The following is a 17,287-nucleotide window of genomic DNA, read 5'->3' as shown; positions in this document are numbered from 1 at the left end:
AGGTTTGTGCACTTTAGTATGTATAAATTATACCTGCAAAAAAATTGCAGTAATTGGTACAACCTTTCTGGAGTGCTGTCTGGCAATGTATGTCAAAAGCATCCCAAAACCACTGACTCAGAAATCACACTTCTAGGAATTTATCCAAATAATTAAACAAATGCACAAAGATACTTGTATGAGGATATCTATCAACTTAATAATTATAATAGCATAACTTAAAATAATATAAGCATTTAATGGTGCGAAAAATCACACAAAAGTTTAATGACACGTATACACGGGAGAGACCCAGGAAAACTCAGTAACTCACCCAAAAGGCTGAAACCCTCACCTTAACTACCATCTTCAGCTAAAGACAAAAGAGGAAGCTGGGAGTTATTGTTTGGAAGTTCAAAGGGGAGGAAGGCAATTAACATAGAGATGGAAAAGCAAATGTTTGCAGGGGCCATGCAGAGACTATGGGACACAGGAGTTTTAACAGACAGACTTTGCTAGGTTCTTCCCTGTCTACACATCTAGTTCACACAGTTACCTATGGTGATGGCTCCTTTCTGGAACAGGCATTCTATCTACACTCTTTAGCAGCTAGGGGGAAGGTCAAAGTTTCTTCCTGAGTCTTTTGAGTCTTGAATTGTTTTCAGCTCAAAACAATCAGTATGCCAAAGAGACATTTTGGAGTGGCAAATTTTGTTCCCCTACAAAACACTAGGCAGACATTAAAAAAGAAGATGTAGGTCTACAATTACTGCCTACAAAATACTAGGCAGACATTAAAAAAGAAGATGTAGGTCTACAATTACTGTCAAGCGAGGATAACCACAAAATATTATTCAGTGAAAAAAAGCAGATTACAGAGTAATATTCTGGTATGATCTTACTTTGGTAACACACACACACATATATATGTATATATGTATGTATATATTTGCCCAGGAAAACATAGTATACACAAGAAAGTGTATACAAGAAACTCCAAGTATACACAACAAAGTAACACAGTGGTTCTTTCTGGATGGGATTTCAAATAATTTGTTGTTTTGTTTTTGTCTCTTGCTTTTTCATTTTTTTTCTTTTTTCTTTTACTATGGCCATTTGCCAGTTGTGAAATGTAAATAAACACATAGATACATGATAGCTGGATACATACGAATGTGTGTGTGCAGACATCCATTCAGTAGAAATGAGTCAATGAGACCTAAGGCCATATATGATAAAAGAAGACTGCATTCTCTTTAAATAAAAAGTTCCCCTTCATAAGGAAAAGAGACTACAGGTCCACCCTCTGTAAGACAAAAGTTAAGTCCTGCTTGCCTGACAAAAACAGGAACAATCCCTGATAGACATCATTTTAAAAGACTTGCTATTCTGAAAAGGCTCAAATAGGAGACTGTCTCTATTTGGGCCCCCTTAGGTACCATGTTTAAGTACCCCATGACCTGCTAGAATCCAAAAAGAAGAGTATCCACTTAGACCCCTAAATTTTACTCAGATAATCAGTCAGATCTCCCCAATTCAAGAATGCGGTTTTTATATACATACTAAAGAATTTTTTTAAATTGATATAGTTGATTTAACAGTATTATGTTAGTTTCAGGTGTACAGCAAAGTGATTCAGTTATATACTTATATATATATTCTTTTTCTATACTTTTTCATAGGTTGTTACAAGATACTGAATATAGCTCCTGTGCTGTACAGTAAATCTTTATTGTTCATCTATTTTATATATGGTAATATGTACCTGTTAATCCCAGACTCCTTATTTATCCCTCCCCCGCTCCCTTCCCTTTCAGTAACCATGTTTGTTTTCAATATCTGTGAGTTTGTTTCTGTTTTGTAAATAAGCTCATTTGTACTATTGTTTTATATTCCTCATATAAGGGATATCATATAATATTTGTCTTTCTCTGTCTGACTTCACTTAGTATGATAATCTCTAGGTCCATCCATGTTTCTGCAAGTGACATTTTTTCATTCTTTCTTTTATGGCTGAGTAATATTCCATTATATATATATATATATATATATATACACACACACACACCTACATACATACATACTACATCTTCTTTATCCATTCTTCAATGGACACCTAGGTTGTTTCCATGTTTTGGCTATTGTGAATAGCACTGCTATGAACACTGGGGTGCATGTATCTTTTTGAATTAGAGTTTTCATCTTTTCCAGATATATGCCCAGGAGTGGGATTGGTGGCTCATGTGGTAACTCTATTTTTAGTTTTTTAAGGAACCTCCATACTGTTCTCCATAGTGGCTGCACCAATTTACATTCCCACCAAGTGTAGGAGGGTTCCCTTTTCTTCACACCCTCTAAATCATTTATTATTTGTAGACTATTTAATTATGGCCATTCTGATCAGTGTGAGGTGATACCTCATTGTACTTTTGATTTGCATTTCTCTAATAATTAGCAATGTGGAGCATCTTTTCATATGCCTGTTGGCCATCTGCATATCTTCTTTGGAGAAATGTCTATTTAGGTCTTCTGCCCATTTTTTGATAGGGTTTGTTTGTTTTTATTTTGATATTGAGCTGTATGAGCTGTTTGTATATTTTAGAAATTAAGCCCTTGTCAGTCACATCGTTTGCAAGTATTTTCTCCCAGTGTGTAGGTTGTCTTTTCATTTTGTTTACAGTTTCCTTTGCTGTGCAAAAACTTTTAAGTTTGATTAGGCCCCATTTGTTTATTTCTGCTTTCATTTCTTTTGCCTTGGGACATTAATCTAAGAAAATATTGCTACAATTTATGTCAGAGAATGTTTTGCCTATGTTCTCTTCTAGGTTTTATGGTGTCAGGTCTTATATTTAAGTCTTTAAGCCATTTTGAGTTTATTTTTGTGTACGGTGTGAGGGTGTGTTCTAATTTCATTGATTTACATGTGGCTGTCCAGCCTTCCCAACACCACTTGCTGAAGAGACTGTCTTTTCTTCATTGTAAATTCTTGCCTCGTTTGTTAAAGATTAACTGACAGTAGGTGTGTGGATTTACTTCTGGGCTCTCTATTCTGTTCTATTGATCCATATGTCTATTTTTGTGCTAATAGTTATTGTTCTGGTGGTAAGTTAGGCTGTTTATTGGGATTTTTCCTGTTTTTTGAGGAAGGCCTGAATTGCTATGAACTTCCCTCTTAGAACTGCTTTTGCTGCATGCCATAGATTTTGTATGGTTGTGCTATTGTCATATATCTTGAGGATTTTTTATGTTTAATTTATTTATATTTATTTTTGTCTGTGTTGGGTCTTCGTTTCTGTGCGAGGGCTTTCTCCAGCTGTGGCGAGTGGGGGTCACTCCTCATCGCAGTGCGCTGGCCTCTCACTGTCGCGGCCTCTCCCGTTGCGGAGCACAGGCTCCAGACGCGCAGGCTCAGTAGTTGTGGCTCACAGGCTTAGTTGCTCCACGGCATGTGGGATCCTCCCAGACCAGGGCTCGAACCCGTGTCCCCTGCATTGGCAGGCAGATTCTTAACCACTGCACCACCAGGGAAGCCCTGTCTTGAGGATTTTTTAATTTCCTCTTTGATTTCATCACTGACCCACTGGTTTTTAGTAGCATGTTGTTTAGTCTTCATGAAATCATTTTTTCTCATTTCTCTTTCTGTGGTTGATTTCTAGTTTCATGCCGTGTGGTCAGAAAAGAGGCTTGAAATGATTTCTATCCTTTTAGATTTTTTGAGGTTTGTTTTGTATCCTTGTATGTGGTCTATCCTAGAGAACATTCTGTGTGCACTTGAAAAAAACGTGTATTCTGGGTTTGGGGTTTTTTTTCGACGTAGTGCCCTGTAGATATCAATTGTCTGTTATATTGTGTCATTTAGGATCTCTGTTGCCTTATTGATTTTCTGCCTGAAAGATCTGTCCATTGATGTCACTGGGGTGTTAAAGTCTTCTACTATTATTGTATTCCCATCAATTTCTCCCTTTATGCCTGTTAGTATTTGCTTTATGTATTTAGGTGCTCCTATATTGGGTGCATATATTAACAAGTTGATATCTTCTTCTTGTATTGATCCTTTTATCATTATACAGTGTCCTTCTTTATCTTTCTTTATGGTTTTTGTTTTGAAGTCTATTTTGTCTGATATGAGTATTGCTACCCCCACTTTCTTGTCATTTCCATTTGCATGAAATATCTTTTTCCATCCCCTCACTTTCAATCTATAAGTGTTTTTCACCCTAAAGTGGGTCTCCTTTAGGCAGCATATTGTAGGTTCTTGTTTTATTATCCAATCTCCCAGTCTATGTCTTTTGATTACAGCATTTAGTCCATTGACATTAAAGTAATTATCTACAAGTATGTACTTATTGCCTTTTGAAATCTGTTTTCCAGTTGATTTTGTATTTCTTCTTTGTTCCTTTCTTCTTTTTCTTTTTCCTTTTGTGGTTTGATGGTTTTCTTTTGTATTACGCTTGAGTTCCTTTCTTTCTGGTTTTATGAATCTATTGTATGTTTTTGATTTGTGGTTACCCTGATTTTCAAGTATGTTAACCCATAACTATATCTACTTCCTTTACACTGGTAGTTATATAAGCTCAAACACATTCTAAAAGATCTACAATTTCTTAGTCCTCTTCCCCACATTTTGTGATTTATTTTTCAATTGTTGGCATATTACTCCTTTTTTAGAAATTGTAAATGAGAAATTATTTCAACACCTGAAGACCAAGATACAACAGAAGACTCTATAGGCTCAAGATTTTGAGACATCCTAGAAAGAGTTTTCTGTAAAGTATATCCTTTCTGTGGCATGGCAACATCATTCTTCTTTAAGAAGGTTACTGGACAGACATCATTTCTGCCATCACCTATATAAACAATTTGTGTATAATTCACTCCTCGTTGTAACTGTTTACCTACAAATTCTACCAAAACTACATTTTTGCAACGACTTTGGGGGCACCTGGTGCAAGAATGAGCATGATAATTTTCCACAGTGAGATGACCATTGCTATAAAAAGCTGCTGGATTTGTAAAGACTTTATCAAGCATGTCATGAAAATTGGTAGCTTCTAAAACCCCATCTATGAAGACTGAATCTGAATCTGAAATAATGATCCAGTCAAATTTATCCTTGTACTTTCTTATAAAGTTTAAAAGTTCCATCACCCCTGGAGTGAAAGGCATTGATATCATTGCTCTTTTCATTTCATCTTCTCTTACACCTTCATCTCCCAAATACTTAAAGACTCTGCCCATAAATTCTGTCCACAATCCTTTTTCATAAGAATCTTGTAGTTCAATAGGAAGCTTTTTCTCTGGAGCACATTGTACAATCCAGGTGTCACTATTATCATCTATGATTATACTGCCAAGTCAAAAACCAACAAAATTTTCATGGCTCCAGAAACAGATTTGGGTTACCCCAATTTAGTATTTCCAAGACAATTAATCTTACTTCAGCATGGAGCTTCAGTTTAACAGTCATGACTATCTTCAGTTTTAAACACCAGCCAGTTCCTAACCAACATTACTCCTACTCTATACGCAGGGGGAAAAGTTTTCTGGTTCCAAGCAAAGGAATGGAGACTTCTTAACTCCGGCATTATTACAGTGGATCATCTGATAGAAAACCTGCTGGGTACATCCCAGAACCAGAGACAGGGACCTGGTCGGTTGTCGTTCCCAGGGAGGCGCACATTGGATACTGACAGGAGCACCAGGCCGGACCCGGCCGGGTCCCCAGGGCTCGTCACTGACCCAGGCCAGAGATCCGCAGCCGTTCTGGCCTCGGTGCCGCTCCCAAGGACTCTGTCCTCCGGCTTCCTCCGGGTGCCTGCAGGTGAGGGCTGCCCCACTCACACACTGGGCCACATTTTGTGATTTTGATATCCTATTTTACATCTTCATGTTTATCCTTTTGCTGTTCATTGTAGTTATAATCACTTTCACAGAATTTTTTTGATTTTTTTTTTGATTATTTTTTAACCTGTGTACTGACTTATTTAAGTGATCTTCAATCCTTTTATATATTTGCCTTTCCTATTGTAACTTTCCCTTTCCTATAGATTCTTGCTTCTTTTCTATTTAGAGAAGACCTTTCAATATTTCTTTTAGGGTAGGTCTAGCATTGCTGTATTCCTTTAGTTTTCACTTGTCTGAGCCATTCTTTCTCTCTCCTCCTATTCTAAATGATAATCTTGCTGGGTAGAGTACTCTAGGTTGCAGGTTTTTCCCTTTCAGAACTTTGAATATATCTTGCCACCCCCTTCCGGCCTGCAAAGTTTCTGTAAAGAAATCAACTGATAACCTAAAGGAGATACCCTTGTAACTGACTCATTGTTTTTCTCTTGCTGCCTTTAGAATCCTCTCTTTATCTTCAACTTTTGCCATTTTAATTATGATATGTCTTGGAGTAGGTCCATTTAGGTTCATCTTGTTTGGGACCCTCTATGCTTCCTATACTTGAATATCTGTTTCCTTCTTTAGGTTTGGGAAGTTTTCAGCCATAATTTCTTCAAATACATTTTTGATCCCCATTTCTGTTTCTTCTCCTTCTGGGATTCCATTATGTGTAGATTGGCACACTTTATATTATCCCATAGATCTTGTATGTTGCTTTCATTTTTTTTTTTTTTTTTCATTTGTCTTTCTGTCTGCTGGTCTGATTGGGTGATTTCCATTATTCTATCTTCCAGATCATTTATTTGTTCTTCTGCATTATTCAGTTTGATATTTATGGTCTTTAGCTTGATTTTCATCTCAGCAGTTGAGTTGTTGAATTTTGACTGGCTTCTCTTTATAGTTTCTAGTTCCTTGTTACAGTAATCTGCATTTCTATCAATAGTCTTTCTTGATTCCTTCAGCATTTTTATTACCTCCTTTTTAAACTTGGGGTCTTGTAGACTGGAGAGGTCTGCTTCATTGTTTGTTCTTCACAGGACTTCTCTTGTTCTTTTAATTGGGAGTAGTTATTCTGCTTTTTTCATTTTACTTATATTTATTTGACTCTATGAATTTAGGAGCAAGTTATATACTGTGGTCTTACAGGGCTGTTTTTATATGGTAGTGTCCCTGTGTAGCCTGCATGAGTCCAGTATTTTTGGTGTGAGGACTGTTTTTGGTATGGATGCCTGCCACATCTTTCCTCAGGGTGTGCTGGCTGTTATCGCCTTGATAGGGGGTGGGATTGGTGTTGTGGTGACCACAGCCTGCACTGGATGTTGGACGGGGCCTCCTCTTTGCTCTGTGGTTGTCACAGCCCTGTCAGGGGCAGCATCTGCTCCCCAACTGTTGGAGTAGAAGCCACCAGATCTGGTTCTAAGCTGTGTTATGAGGTAGCTGGGACTGGAGCTTACCTGTTGGGAAAGAAGCAACTGCATGTTCTTCCCCAGGAGCTGTCCACTGGGACATGTGACTCTGTGATGTTGTCTGCCACCTGGTGTGCATGCCCACAAAGTTTGCTGCTGCTTGTGCCTGGACCCACCTCTGCTATGGGAGCACCAATAATCAGCTCAGGCATTCCTCAGGCAAGCATGCACACTCATAAAGCTACAGACACGAAGACCTGCCACAGCCATGCCCCCACACCCACTGTGGGAGCACTAGTAATCAGCTCAGATTTCAGCCCACCTCTGCATGTGCATCCACAAAGTTCGCAAGACCTGCGGCAGCCATATCCACGCCCCGGTGTGAGCACACTGATGATGTGGCTATGGTGGACCCACACCCCTCCCTTCTCATGTTGACAATGGGGATCCTATGGAGGACCCACACTCAGTCCTGCATGCACTCCCAGTTACAGCCCGGGCCACAATCCAGGCACTTCGGACTGTCTCCACGCAGCCAAACTGAGTCCTCTCCCTAGGCCTGTCCACTGAAGCCCAAGTTTCAGCACTTAGTTGCTGCACACACCAGCAGGCACACATCTCAGGCTGGGAAGTGTGGCAACATGGCCGGGGACAGATGTGCTGGTCTCACGGAGATCTTTCTTGCAACTTCGGTTGTATGAGATCTTCTGCAAGCTTTCAGTATGTATTCTGTGAGAATTGTTCCACATGTAGATGTATTTTTGATATATCTGTGGGAGGAGGTGAGCTCCATATCCCTCTACTCCATCATCTTGATCTCTCCCTCCAGAATTTTTTTTAACATCAGATTTTAGAAAACAAGAAAAAGTTGGAGAGAGGGAATATAGAGATAGACACAGACAGACAGGGATAGAGACAGAGAGGAGACAGAGATAGAGATGTCCATTTCTAGTCATTGCCAGTGAGAAGCAGTCTCATTTCTCACATTTTCATGTGATCATGCTTTGTACTGATTTATTTCTTTTTCTTTCTCTTTGAGTTTAGGTTGATTCTCAATGGTTGGATATAGAGTCACTAAGATTCTTTCTACATTTTTCTCAGTGTGTAATTATTACAACTCGAGGACTTGGAATCTGTCCAAGATTCCAACCCATTTAAGCAGCCTTGCCCCATCTACATGCCCCACACTATACACCAATCTCTTCTACTCTCTTTTCAGACCTAGATGTCCTGATCCAAAGCACAGATTATATTTTTTATATAATTATTTTCCATTTCAGAAAAAAGAAACCCTGAAACTTACAGAAGAATTGAAAATACAAAGAACCTCTTCTTTGAATGATTTTAGAGTAAGTTGCTGACCTGATGCTCTTTCACCCCAGAAAACTTTTATACATGTTTCCTACCAACACGTTCTCTCACATAACCATAATCAGGACATTAACATTGATACATTACTACTATCTAATCCTCAGAACCCCCTTCAAGTTCCACCAGTTGTCCCAATAATGTCCTTTAGATCAGAAAGATACAGTTCAGAATCATACATGGCATTTAGTTTTCATGTCTCACCTATCTCCTTCAGTCTGGAATAGCTATTCAGTCTTTCTTTCACACTTATGACCTCAACATTTGTGACGATCACAGGCCAGTTATTTAGCAAATGTCCCTCCATTTGGTTTTTTCTGTTGTTTTTCATGAAGCAGGTTATGCATCTTTCACAGGAATATCACAGAAGTGATGCTGTGTTCTTCTCATTGCATCTTATCAGGTAGAACACAATTTTGATTTGTCTCATTAATGTTTACTTTGATTACTTGATTGAGTTGGTATCTGCTAGGATTCTCCACTGAAGTTACTCTTTCTCCCTTTGTAATTAATAAATTGCTAAATACACTGATATTGAAAAGCAGTCAAAGGAAGAAAAAAAAGGAAAGAGATTAATCAGTAGTAAGTAGGTGAATTAGAACAGTACCCTGAAATCCAATGCAAAAGATATTTTGAAACTAAGAATACAATCAATCATGTGAAATGTTACAAAATAAAAGACCTAAAGAATAGCTACTGCGTTTTGCAACTATAAGGTCAGTAGTAACAATGGCCAGCCAGTTTCAGTAGAGTGGATGTAGTAGCTTGAGGAGTGAGAGGGAGCAGATCAAGAGGACGTGGGGTAGGGTGACCTTAGTCTCTAGCCCAAGTCAAGAGGAAAGATGAGGATGGATGGAGTTAGAACAAAGAAACTATGGGAGTTTATACTTGATGGCTTCTATTTTCTCCATGAAGATGTGTCAACTGTTGATGGAAATGGGGCAGGGATGAGGTAGAGGTTTTGGAAAGATAATCAAGGTGTCAACAGCCAACCATGGAGGCTGATAGAGGGAGCTTCCTAGGAAACTAGGCTGCACGTTTGCTCTAAAAAGAACTTTTAATTTTGGTCATTCGCCTTAGGTCTCCAAGCCCTCTAAGCAAAGTTTCCCAATTGGAATTTTATTGCCTATTGCTGAATTCTCAGCATTCTATATCTTGAACCTCAGATGAAAAGATGGAGGAAAGAAATGAATTACAACCACAGCCACTGGGAAGATGGTGAGGAGAGAATCATGTTAAGAGGTAATTTACTTTAAATAGGCCCTCTAGTATTAAACCAACTTCTAGCTTTAGGAAGCACCATGTTAGCCACATCTCCACTGATCACAGATGCTTTAGGGCCTTACTGACTTCTCTGGTTATTCTTGCCCTTTTGTCACTGTCCAGACTCACCTCAGGCCAGAGCTGACCTCAGACAGATAGCTGAACCAGGAGTTTGCACTCTCTTCAAGTTCCCGTGTGCTGTACATCTCTGGGCGCTGATTTCTCAGCTGTTGATCTTACCCCCGTTGTGCAAGAAGGAATAGCTTCCAGGCATTGTGCCCCTGGAGACTCTATAGTGTTTCCTGTATTCAACTTTAAATATCTCTTCTTTTTGGTTGAATCATAATCTGATGTCAACACATAATGAAAAGCTATAAACTATTGGTAGCCAGAGAAAATCCTCACAAACTTTAAATCCACTAACATTTCTTCCTCCCACCCTACTTCCGTATTTACATACAACATACATAACTGCATACATACATACATACATACATATGTGTGTGTATGCATGTTGCATCATTTCTCCCAGAACTGGTAATGGATTTGTGCTGTTTCTGTCATACTGAACAATCTGATTACCAACCTTGTATATTTGTAAGCAGTTAACTAACCAGGAATTAGAGCAGGATTAACTAGTGTAATTAATAATTAATATATTATATAGTCTTAAACTAGCTACTCCTGTGCTCTAAACATCTGAGTTCTTGGCCATAGTATCTGAGCACATTCAGCCCTATTAAGGCCAAATTCCCCTGTGGTCTTCAAGTGGTGTCTGAAAATGCTTATTAAACCTTGTCCTGATAGAAATATTTCTATATCCAGTGTCATGATGGGAACTTCTTGGTACATATTTGCATACATTGGACACCTTTGGCCACCCATAGATTCTGGGACATGGCTATCACTCCCAGCAACACTGGACATTGTGTGAGCCAAAGATCCTTTATTTGTGGCAGAAACTAAAAACCTCTATAGGACAACAACATGCCAGAAAATGAACTTTGGAACATAGCAATTTATACATATATCACCAGAGCAGGCCACAGACATAATCTATGGGAACCTTCAGGTCTCCAGCCTTTAATAAGACAAGCAACAAGTCAAGTTTTACATGAGAAATATTCAGTTTTAAAATGTTGATAGGAGACGCTATTCTGAATACTGAGCACCCCACAGAAATACTATGTGCAGAGGTACCCACAGTTTGCCAGCCAGCAGGGTTCTGTCTGAAAGTTTTCTCTTAGCTGTGTAGCACTCTGGGAGTTAAAGTCCATTGGCCATAAAACTTGCTCCTGTCACAGGCAACCGCAACTGTCACTAATTAGTTATGGTTTGTAGCTTCCAGACACAAGTATCCAAATACACAATCAGCCCAGTTTCCCCATCTGGTTCTGGAAAATGCAATACTATGACCTTCTATGGTGACAAGAGAAGGCAATCGCACATACATACACACGCACAAACAAACACACACACACACACACACTTCCTTTGAAGGAGGAAGACACATTTTTCCACATCAGTAAAATCTACTGAAGACTTTACTCCAGTTTTATGACAATCAAACCCTAAGAAAATATTAGCTAAAGCAGAAATTTCAGAAGAATAGAGAAAAGCTACTATTCTCATTATAAACACCAGTACATTCTAGCTTTGGCCATCTCAGTGAGTCTAGATCATGATATCATATAGAGGAGTCATTTAGAGAAATGTAAAGAAAAAGAGAATATCTGCTCCCAATATGTATTTCTTAACCACGCTTATCTCCTCCAAGACAACACCCCTACACTTCTCATATACCCCATTTCACCTTCTTACATTCACTGCCCTACACAGAGCTGTCACTGGGAGCTAGTATACTGGCATGGTTCCCCAGGTCCTGCATTTTGGAAGGATTCATAGCCACAGCAGAAAGAGGTAGAAATGAAGAACTAGTGTCTGGTGGCTAAGATCTCAGCATGCAAAAATAACCCCTCTATGTCCTTCAACCTTAAGAAGACCTATTCCTGGACCCTCTGGCACCTACCAAATGCTTTCCTTGATCCTCTTGTACTTGTTGATCAAGAATGACCTTTGTGGGACTTCCCTGGGTGGCACAGTGGTTAAGAATCCGCCTGCCAATGCAGGGGACATGGGTTCAATCCCTGGTCCGGGAAGATCCCACGTGACGCAGAGCAGCTAAGCCCATGTGCCGCAACTACTGAGCCTGCGCTCTAGAGCCCGCAAGCCACAACTACTGAGCCCGCGTGCCACAACTACTGAAGCCCGTGCGTCTAGAGCCCACGCTCCCCAACAAGAGAAGCCACCACAATGAGAAGTCCATGCACCACAACAAAGAGTAGCCCCCACCCGCCGTAACTAAAGACAGCCCGCGCGCAGCAACAAAGACCCAAAGCAGCCAAAAATAAATAAATAAATTTTAAAAAGAAAGAAAGGAGGGAGGGAGGGAGGGAGGAAAGGTAGGAAGGAAGGAAGGAAGGAGGAAAGAAGAAAGAAAGAAAAAGGAAGGAAGGAAGGAAGAAAGGAAGGAAGGAAGGAAGGAAGGAAGGAAGGAAGGAAGGAAGGAAGGAAGGGAGGGAGGAAGGAAGGAAGGAAGGAAGGAAGGAAGGAAGAAAAAGAAAGAAAGAATGACCTTTGTGTTTATTTTAACCAAATTTCATCTGCATGAAAATATGAGGGTAATGGGAACAAATTTTGCTTTGTCCCAGGCTCTACACCTCCTAAACATGAACATCCTTCTCTTCCCTGTGTCCTTCCAACCTCCCCTTTGTAGCACTGACAGCTGGGCTCTCTCAAATGTGCCTCCAACACAGTACCTTCTTCCACATTTTTGTTCTATTCAGGCTCTCAAAAGATTGGATGATACCACTCACACTGGGAAGGGCAACCTACTTTACTGAGTCCACCAAGCCAAATGCTAATCTCATCTGGAACACCCTCACAGACATACCTAGAAATAATGTTCCATCAGATCTCTGAGCATCCCCTGATCCAGTCAAGTCAACACATAAAACTAGCTATCATATCATACAATGAAATACTACTCAGCAACAAAATAAACTGTTGATACACTCAAAAACATGAATGGATCAAAATTATTTTGCTGAATGAAAGAAGCCAGACAAAAAGAGTATGTATTGTATAATTCTATTTATATAGAACTGTAGAAAATGCAAAGTATTCTATAGTGACAGAGAGCACAGCAATAGTTGCTGAGAGATGGTGGGGGTGGGGGAGTGAGAGAGATGAATAAGTTCTAGGAATATAATGTGACTATAGGTAGCAATACTGTACTGTATATTTGAAGTTGCTAAAATTTTTAAAGTTCTCACCAAAGAAAATATTATAATTACTCAAGTGATGGATATGTTAACTAACCTCATTGTGGTAATCATCTCACAATATATGTATATATGTATATCAAAGCATCACATTGTGTATCTTAAACTTGCACAGCGTTATATGTCAATTATATCTCCATAAAGCTGGGGAAAAAAAGTATTGAGAGAAAATAACTGTCAATTTAGAAGATTTCTATCCAGCTAAATTATTATTTAAAATGAAGGTCAAGGGAATTCCCTGGCACGCCAGTGGTTCAGACTTGGTGCTTCCACTGCAGGGGGCACGGATGCGATCCCTGGTCGGGGAACTAGGATCCCGCATGCTGTGCAGCGCGGTCAGAAAAAAAAAAAGAAAAATGAAGATCAAATAAAATGTTTTAGACCAAGATTAAGAAAAAGATTTTGGTGAAAGAACGACTAAAGTGTGTCCTTCAATAGAAGGAAGTCAAACTCGAGGGAAATGAATGCGTTGCAAGAAACAATGGTGAGCAAAGAAACTGGCAAATGTATCAGTAATTCTAAATAAGCGTTGATTGAAATAGAGTAAAAATTCAAAACAATGACTACTATTGGACTGTTTACAAATGATAGAATTAAAATACTAGGTAACAATAACATGGAAACTAGGAAGGCAAAGGCCATTAGTACACCATTCTAAATTCCATATACTATTCAGGAGGATCACAAGATGTTGATTAATTTTAGACGTTGTTAAGTTAAGCATATTAAAATTTAAAGACAACTACCAAAGGAATAAGCAGGCAGAAGCAAAGTCAGTTTTGCACAGAAGCAAAACAAAGAAAGCGTTTGCTAAAAAGGTTAAATAGTTATTATCTGTATTTCACATAGCATACCTATATGCTCTTAATATAATGTTATATCTATTATTGAGCTTCATAACTACAAGGATTCTCTCCAGAAACAGAACCGCTAGAACATGTAACGGATTCCACAGTCTTAAGACTAAATCCATTAGAGGCAATGAGGCAGTATAAGTGCAAAATTAGGAGCTGGACCTCCTGAGTATAAATTCCAGCTCTGTCATTGATTAACTGAATGATCTTGAGCCAGTTAGTTAATCTCTGATTGTCTCAGTTGCCTTACCTATAATGCTATTATACTTTAAGTGTTGCAATCAATTATTGATCTATTTCACAAGTGAAGTGCTCAATAAGGTATCTGGTACATAGTAAGCCTTCAATAAATGGTGGTTTCTATTATTTCTGCATCTCTGTCTTTCTCAGAATATGCTGATAACTTATGAAAACAAGGCTGGATCAGCTGGTGAGCGGTAAGTGTTGGCTTGCCCAAGACCGATCCCCCGCTTATTCTGGCCTCCTAGAAGAAATCTAGCTCCTGCCATTCCATGGATGCTAGCTATGGCCTACTGTTTAAGACAATCAGTCCTGGTCAACCCCAACCTTGGACCCCACACACAACATGCCAAGGGAAAGGCTGGCATCAAAGAAGCAGATGTGGTGAGTCCTTCCCCTAGTTTGCCCTGGCATATAGATCCAACTGCAAGATGTGGAACTTGGCTTCCTGACTCCACAGGGAGAGCTCCCTCCACTACTAACGCTGAGCTGGCAAGATAAGGTTGGAGCCAGGGTTCTGCCATGTCATAGTACTATTATATCCACACCACTGACTTTGTCAAACGAGGGGCCAGTGCTTCCCTGTCCAAGCAGTTTTTAAGGCTGACAGCCCCCAGGCTCACCTGGCCCTGCTGGATCTCGATGTGCCACCCTGGAATGCAATGGACAGTGGCGGACCTGCACAGAGCTGCTGCTTCAGCTCGGAAAGTTTTCCCCAGTAACACTGCTCCAGCAAGCTTTGTGTGCACACTGCTTGGCCATCTGTCCTTGTCTACATGACAATCAGCTAATCAGACGTAAGATACAGCAACAGGTATTGAACTTCAGTTGACCCTTGAACAACACGGGTTTGTACAGCACAGGTCCACTTGTACACGGATTTTTTTCAATAGTAAATATTACGATCCCTTGGGTGAATCCTAGGATGGAGAAGCGTGTATACAGAGGAAACACAGACACGTAAGGCCCACTATAAATTATACTCGGATTTTTGACTGTTCAGAGGGTCGGCGTCCCTAACCCCCACGTTGTTCAAGGCCCAACTGTACATGGATCCTATTCTACTGGCTCTACCTGACCTCTCTTGACACACTCCGGATCCACAGCCCTCGTGATCTCTTCAGGGATCAGCCCTGATATCTTCTTTGTTCTACCTTCTCTTAAGCATGAAGTCTTTAACCACTTTTCCCTCAGCTATTCTGCAGCTGCCTAGTCTGTCCTACATCTACTGCTTCCTTTCCCTGGCCAATTTCACTGGGTAACTTTACACCACAATTGAGATTAAGGTCTCATTTAGTATTGAGCAACGAAACTGTGCTCCTGCTTTCTTGTTGGGGAGATTAGGATGCAGTGGTCAAGGTGGGTAAAGAGACTGAAGTCCCTAGAAGGACTTCCTAACAACGCTGACCTTGGATTGGTTACTGTGTGATCCTTACACAGCTGTTTAATAGGTAAAGCATCATGGAAAGCAGGGAAAGATCTATCAACTTCAACCTGCCAGTCTCTAAGTACCCACTATGTCTAGATGGTAAACTAATTACTGAGAGATCAATAAATACAAAGTGGTAATTGGAAACAATGAAATGGGAAATTGTTAGAAATGCAAGACTCATGTCTGCAACAACCTGTATGATTTAAAAAACAGGCTAATCAACCTTTTTTTTAAAACCCTGGATGGCAAAGATTTATTTTTTTAATCAAGAGATCAAATGTATACAGCAGATTGGGGCCTTTTTCTAATGCAGATCAAAGAAATATCAGCGACCATTGCACAGATGTGGGTTTCACTCCTCTGCTTTCCACCTCCATCTTTCATTCATTCAACAAATACGTGTCAGGCACTAGACTGAGTTACGCATATACAGGGTGGAAACTCTGGGATACTGTTTGAATCTCTGTGTGCTTCCATATAAGAAACAGCAAACAATATCTGTATCACTGCAAGAGAACCTTGGTCTGGAAATAGTGACTTCAGAGAAGGATTCAGCATGAGGCATGTCTAAGGGGGTTTCATTAGTGAGGTAGCAGAAGATGCCAAGGTGCAGTGGTCTCAGCCTGAGGCCGCTCAGGGCTGTGGACCCAAAGGCAGAGTTACAGCAGGGCTCTGCTACAGAACTGCCTGGAAGGTCACCTCTCTTCCCACTCGAACCTGAGGGCAAAGAAACCTAGTGGCTATTTCTTCAACTTAAACAAACCTTCGACCTGAAGGCGAGGGGGGCTCTCTTCACGCCCAAACAAAATCTGTCTGTCAGCTTTCAGGGAAACAAATACAAAAACCAAACATGCTTTTAAAAATCAACTAACTCATATCCCGAGAAAGATCTCACCTTGATTCCTTTGAGGTCTCATCTATTTAACTCCCCGACCCACTCTATGCTCCTTATTAATTATCAAAACTTACTTATGCACTGGCTATTTAGATAGTCTGCTAAGTTCTTATGGAAACAAGCAAACGCATTTTTTTTAATTTGCCAAAATCTGTTGTTCCCTTTCCCTCAGAAGCATGGAGAGTAAGTTCTTGTGGTTTCTTAGATGGATGACAGATTTTGATCTAATTAATCCAGAGCCCTGTGTGTAGAAATGACTGTAAAGCAAACATGTCTATTAACAAAAAGCAGTGATTACTGGTTGGCACTGGGCCAGTAACTCTACATAAGCAATGAATGGATGCCTACAACTGTCTCTCTGCCATATGGGTTCTGCTGTAGCAATGAATTTGATCCAATGCAAGGTTAAGAGATGTCAAATTTAACTGGGGTTTAATTGATACTGGTAAGCGGTTCTAAATAAAGAAACAGTGTGTGCACTATCAGAAACAGGCAAGATGGCAGGTTCTAGCCTCCCAGTTTGCTGGCAACTCAGTTACAGCCAGACATTCAAATTACTTTTCAAACTCAACTTTTTCAAATATAACTTTTTTTTGGAAGTTGGGTTAATGGTTTATTAGCAG

At 39.8% G+C, this 17,287-nt stretch overlaps 1 pseudogene; it reads right to left on the bottom strand.

The window, feature by feature from the left end:
- Positions 1 to 4,632: 4,632 nt before the first annotated feature.
- Positions 4,633 to 5,357, bottom strand: LOC137761170 (pyridoxal phosphate phosphatase PHOSPHO2-like; annotated as a pseudogene).
- Between the last annotated feature and the right edge of the window lie 11,930 nt (positions 5,358 to 17,287).

Source organism: Eschrichtius robustus, chromosome 3 (genome assembly GCF_028021215.1).
Source record: "Eschrichtius robustus isolate mEscRob2 chromosome 3, mEscRob2.pri, whole genome shotgun sequence".
Classification (NCBI taxonomy): domain Eukaryota; kingdom Metazoa; phylum Chordata; class Mammalia; order Artiodactyla; family Eschrichtiidae; genus Eschrichtius; species Eschrichtius robustus.
The sequence above is the reverse complement of the archived record's forward strand: the minus strand, read 5'-3'. Positions and strand labels throughout refer to the sequence as shown.